This window comes from Arachis hypogaea, chromosome 18, assembly GCF_003086295.3.
Source record: "Arachis hypogaea cultivar Tifrunner chromosome 18, arahy.Tifrunner.gnm2.J5K5, whole genome shotgun sequence".
NCBI lineage: Eukaryota > Viridiplantae > Streptophyta > Magnoliopsida > Fabales > Fabaceae > Arachis > Arachis hypogaea.
The window spans coordinates 42,789,686-42,795,459 of NC_092053.1; the positions used below are offsets into that span (position 1 = coordinate 42,789,686).

General features: G+C 32.9%; 1 long non-coding RNA gene across 2 annotated transcripts; it reads left to right on the forward strand.

Moving 5' to 3' along the window:
* Window positions 1–1,823: 1,823 nt before the first annotated feature.
* LOC112772223 (uncharacterized) lies at window positions 1,824–5,564 on the forward strand. 2 transcript variants are annotated; one of them, XR_011876212.1, is made up of 5 exons: window positions 1,824–2,624; window positions 3,025–3,680; window positions 3,800–3,863; window positions 4,700–4,807; window positions 5,242–5,564. It is a non-coding gene; the product is annotated as an uncharacterized lncRNA (long non-coding RNA). The 2 variants fall into 2 exon arrangements; XR_011876213.1 differs by lacking the exon at window positions 4,700–4,807.
* The last annotated feature ends 210 nt before the right edge of the window (window positions 5,565–5,774 follow it).

Consider the following 5,774-nt stretch of genomic DNA (forward strand, 5'->3'; position numbering starts at 1 on the left):
CATATTTATGTATATATATATATATGAAATCAATGAATTATAAGTTAAATAATATAATTTTTTCATATTCATTTCAGAGATTGCGGGTTCGAACCTGTTTATCTTCGATAAAAAAAAAACTTATATAAAATAATAAATGGTGAGAGTGTCTACATTACGGAATTTATTTATGCATAGTGGTTAATATAATGAGAAATTTTAGGTGCAATGTAGATGTACAAGTCCGAAAGGGTTTTTATCTCAACAGTGTTTAACACTCAAAACACCGCGTGAATATGGCCTCATGCGTGCAATTGAGTGCATGGCACAGTGAAAAATCATGACTAACTTTGAAGGAATGAAGAAGAAGAAAATTAAGAAACTGCCTCCAATTATTAACTATAACTATTCATAATTAAGACGTGGCATTAGATATGTGGATGGTACACATTCTTCTTGGAAGCTATGATTTAGTCAAGATAGACACATTATCATCATCATCACATTAAGGCTCTAACGTTGGGAGTTAATGTTTCGAAAGGTGATTTGATATTTGTACGTGTAAAACAGGCCAGGAGTGTTTATAGTACAGAAGTGTAAAACAGGCCAATTGTACATTCCATAACACATGATAACAACATTTGATATTTATTCTTAAAGTAAATAGTCATTTTTTATCATAAAAGATTTGAACGGTGATAAAATTGATTATAAAAAATTTAAATTAAAATTTTATCCAAATAAAATATATTTTATTCAAATAAAAATAATCAATAATTAAATTTTTATTAATAATTTTATAAATACTCTTTGTTTTCTTCGTTCTTTGTCTTTCTTCCATAATTACCACCAGCACTTTCACTACAAAATCCACTATCCCACCATCCCAAAAGCAAAGCAGCAACACCAACCCATGACCATTGTTAAAATAAAATTCCAAAATTTTCATTAAATCAAACATAAAAATGGTCAACTTTATAAAACTACAAGTTACAACATCAACAGAGATTTACAAATTCAACGCAGGAATAGAATTACTAAAAGCAGCTCTTTCCGATCCATTATGGGAATGCTGAAGAGAACATGATTGCAGAAAGCGAAAAGGTTTCAGATTTTTGAAGAAATATCATTAGATCCAACAAAGGAGTGGTAGAGGATGAATCGACGGTGTTAATACCAAGAACAAGGATCCTCATTCACCATAAACCGAATCGGACCCACGCTACCTGATTGACTAGAAATTGTACCCTAACAAAATTTCTTCGACAAGTATACCGAATTGTCGTCAAGTAATAACTCACAAGAGTGAGGTCGAATCCCACAGAGATTGATTGGTTGAACAACTTTAGTTGTTAGGATATTCTAGTTGAACTGATCATGGATGAATATTGAAGTGCAGGAATGTAAATGGCAGAATTGTAAATGACTGAAATGATAAAAAGCTGGATTAAAGAGAATAAAAGTTAAATTGCATAAAGTAAATGAGCAGAAATCTAAATGACTGAAATGTAAAGGGAATGGGGTGATGCACAGAAATTAATAAAGTTGTAAAGAAAGGGAAGATAGAGATAGGGAAGGTTCATTGGAGTTAGGAGATGATGTATTCTCCGGATCAATCATCACATCATCTCTTCTTCAATCATGCACTCATTGACCTCTTGGCAATCATGAGTGATTGAACCCCAATTCCTTGGTGATTCAATCTCTCAATTGTTGATCAATAGCCAATTCCTTGGTCTAGTTGTTCATGAAGAGAGATATAACTTGGTCCCTGATTATTATACCACACATTCTCATAGATCCAAGTAATGGGTGGATATGACTACAACATTTTTGGTCTAAGGTAACCCTTATTCAAAGCAACATTTAACAAAAGTTGCCTTAGATAGAAAAAAATAAAATTTTTTATGAGTTGCCTTTGAGTAAGGCAAAGATAACCAAAGTTTTGGCCACCCACAAAAATTGTTGTTTTTGATATCTAAAGCAACACTCAAAAAATGTTACAATATAAAACATTTAAGACAACATTTTTAAATAAAAATGCAACATTTCATAAAAGTTATAAAAAAAATTGAATAAATAACATTTATAAAATGTTGCCTAAAATTATTCACAGTTAAAAATTATAGAAGGAAACTTTTAATCATCTTGCTACCAATTATTTCCTAATCAAATAACTTAAAAAAATAAAAAGAAAAGGCATGATTATATTGCTTCAGTTCATCACTTATTGCTTCATCAGTTTTCACTACCGTAACCCTAACATTTGAAACCAACCCCAAACGGCGTCCACAAACCCTCCACGATTGTGGCTCTCCTCCACGACGATCGCAGCTCTCGATCGCAGTGCTATCCACCCCAAACGGCGACGGCGCGGTGCTCCCTTCCACGGCGTTGGCACGTTGCTCTCCTCCAAGGGCGTCGGCACGTTGCTCTCCTCCACGGGCGTCGGCATGTTGCTCTCCTCCACGGGCGCTGCTCCACGGCTCCTCCTCCTCCTGTCTCGGCTCCACGTACGCAGTCATCTTCGAGAAACCCCTCTCCTTCTCCTTCTTCCTCTTCTTTCCCTGTCTCGCCTCCTCCTCTTCGCAAGCTTTGACAACACTACACACAGCTGGAACCCCTTCCTTCTCCTCTACGTATTGGTAAGAAAGCTTCTGAATTTTACTAAGGAATAAAATTTCTGAATGCATTGATTGTGAATGAAGATTGGGATTTTCTGAATTTTAGTATGAAAATAGAATTTTTGAATGCATTGAATCTTAATTTTTGGGACTTTTTGATAATTCTGATTTTAGGGGTTTTATTACAACTTTTCTGAATTTTTCATGGTTCTAATTGTTACTTCTTAGGATTTTTTAATTTTTCTGCATTTTTCTTAGGGTTATATATATATATATATATTACTTGAAAAAGAAGTTGTTTTTTTCTGAAATATTATTTGTAAGAGTTCCCAAATGGGTGTCCCCTCTGATCCTTTCCCCTTTTCTTGCTCTTAGCATATTCAGAGATAGGCATGAATCATGAGACTTTTGTTTGTTGCAGGTGGAAGGAAAGGAGAAGGGGGAGGAGTTATCGGCTTTGATGCTCGAATATGATCCATGATTGTGCAACAATTCTGGGTTTGCATTGCTGATTGTCAGGGGATGAAGAAAAAGATGTTACTCGCCGATAATTCCGTGATATCTATATATTTAGCATTTTTATCCTTCCCAATCTGTGCTGTTATTTCTCGAGGATTTTGAACTATTGAGTTTGAAATAAAATCTATTGTTGTCTTCAATAAGTTCTTTTACTCATTGTCTTGTTGCTCGCTTTTGCCTCTAGCAATTGCTAGTTGCTAGTTACTAGTTGCTGCCATCAAGTGTAGAAAATCATTCTATGTGCTATACCTTAACTGTTGAGGTGTATAGTAGAGGAAAAATTTCTCTTAAGTGCTCCACAAGAGCGTTTCAACGCGATGCAAATCTTTAGGTGTCAATGATTGCCAGTGATTTATAGTAACGATTAGTGTCACTGATTGTTTGTGTAATAAATTTTCTATTTTATATAATCAGAACAATAAACAAGAAGGGGCATGATCACAGATTCAGTCAGCCGGTAGCCAATAGCACAAAAGCAAATTTTATCCATTGAAGTATAGCCGAATAAATGTGCTAGTTGGGCAAATGGGGCACTTGATCCAGAAAGAGATGCATATGGTAATATTGTCAATTCTATTAAAAGATTTAGTATTTGACATTTGATGATCATGTTGCTTTGTTAAATTTTTACTTCCTTGTAAAATATGCTAAATGACCACAAAATTGTTTCTCTGTAGGGGTATATGGGCAATGAATGATTGCTGCTTTTCTTGCTTATTGCCTGCTTCAAGCTCCTTCGATGTGAGTAATCAATGTGAACTTATTTTGTGTAGTGTTTTTTCTTTTCATGTATTTATATTGTTAATGGATTGGATGTATACATTAGTTTTGCAAAGTTAATTCCTTTATCATGTTAAATATAGTAGTCTGGTGTATTTAGTGTGTTTTAAGTCTTGATCCTAAGAGATTATTTTAAGTTAATTCCTTTCTCAGAGATTTGTTGATATGACCTTGTCATATGTCATGGTAAAAGTTTATGAGAGAATTAAAAAATTAGTAATAAAAATTGCAAAACTGATTTTTGATGAATGGATCTTTTCTTTTCTTATGATTAGTTTGGATTTGCTGTATAACCCGTCTTAGAATCCTCCAACAAATAACTAACACACTTTTATAAGTTATAATTATGCTGAATCCACCATACAGAGCAAAATTTACATTATATAAGGTTTAAAATTTTGGTATGAAAAATTAGTTAATTGTGTGGTGCTAAATGGTGATACATACTAGTGCATGAACATGTCCATGCCACACACCTGTCACTCAAACCTAACTAAGCTACCAATGTGGTGCTGAGAATATCTATGAATCAATGACGATGCTACCTGCTAGTTGCTTCTATCTGATTCTTCAACCTTAGCTTAACCAATAAAATATTATACATTATATCTAAGTGTATGTGTTTAATCTGCATTGTACATGTGTGTGTTGCCTCTTGTCGTTTTTATATCAACCTTTATTTTTGCAAGAGTACGTGTTGATTTGGTAAGGTCACGTTTGAGTAAAAATTCTCTACTCAATGATTTTTACCTAATTTTAGTATGTTATAACTTTATAATTGCCATATTGGCATGTAGCGTGAGAAAAAAGAGAACAAAGAGGAGCCAAATCAAGCTAAAATGTTTGTTGCAACTCGGAATGGACTAAAAGGGAAAACACTTGATGTAGAAACACAAGTTGTTATTGTAAGTTAGTCTATAATTTTCTTGTTTTAGTTGCTATTTTATGGCTGTCATGGTTGTTGTTTTCGTTGCTGTTTTATGGCTATTGTGGTTGCTGTTTTATTTGCTACTTTGTGGCTGTCATGGTTGTTGTTTTATGGCTGTTATGGTGGTTGTTTTATGGTTGTCGTGGTTGCTACTTTAGTTGCTACTTTATGGCTGTTTTATGGTTGTCATGGTTGCTGTTTGAGTTGCTGTTTTATGGCTATTTTGTGAATATTATAAGGCTCATAATGATCTATGACATGTGATTATCTAGATGATAGAATGACTAGCATAACTATGATTTTTTTTTAGGAGAACCAATTTGCCGCTCTAATCTTTTTATCATTAAATTGAGCATTATTTCATTGAAATATTATCACTAAAAATAGGCATCTCACTATTTGTATGTATAGGATAAACTTGATGATCTCCATGAAGCTGGAGAAACTCCTAGTAATGTATTTCAAAAAGTGTTTGGTAAAGAGAATCCAGAAAGAGTTCGATGTTTTGGAAGAGATAAAGGCGACTGTTGGCACAATGGTGAAACACAAAGTCTTTTTGGTTTCAAATGGAAAAACTAATTTTTTTTTTGTTCAATTTCATCATGAGAAAAACATGTATTTTGTTTACTTATGTTTATTATTTATTTGACATGGTAACTTAACAAGTATGTTAATTGATACTTGGAAGACCTTTTTATATATATGTAATATATATTATTAGCTTATTCTCCCTATATTGATTAAATTGAATTTAAATATTTAAATATTTAAATATTGTTAGTGTATGCTATATATCCTTTAAATATCATATAAATTTAACAAAGATAAAAAATATATTGCTTTAGATATAAAAAAATCTAAGAAAAACTCAATAAGGTGTTGCTTTAGGTATTAGAAAAAGACAACTGCAAATAAACTTAGATAAGTGTTGCTTTAGGTCTATG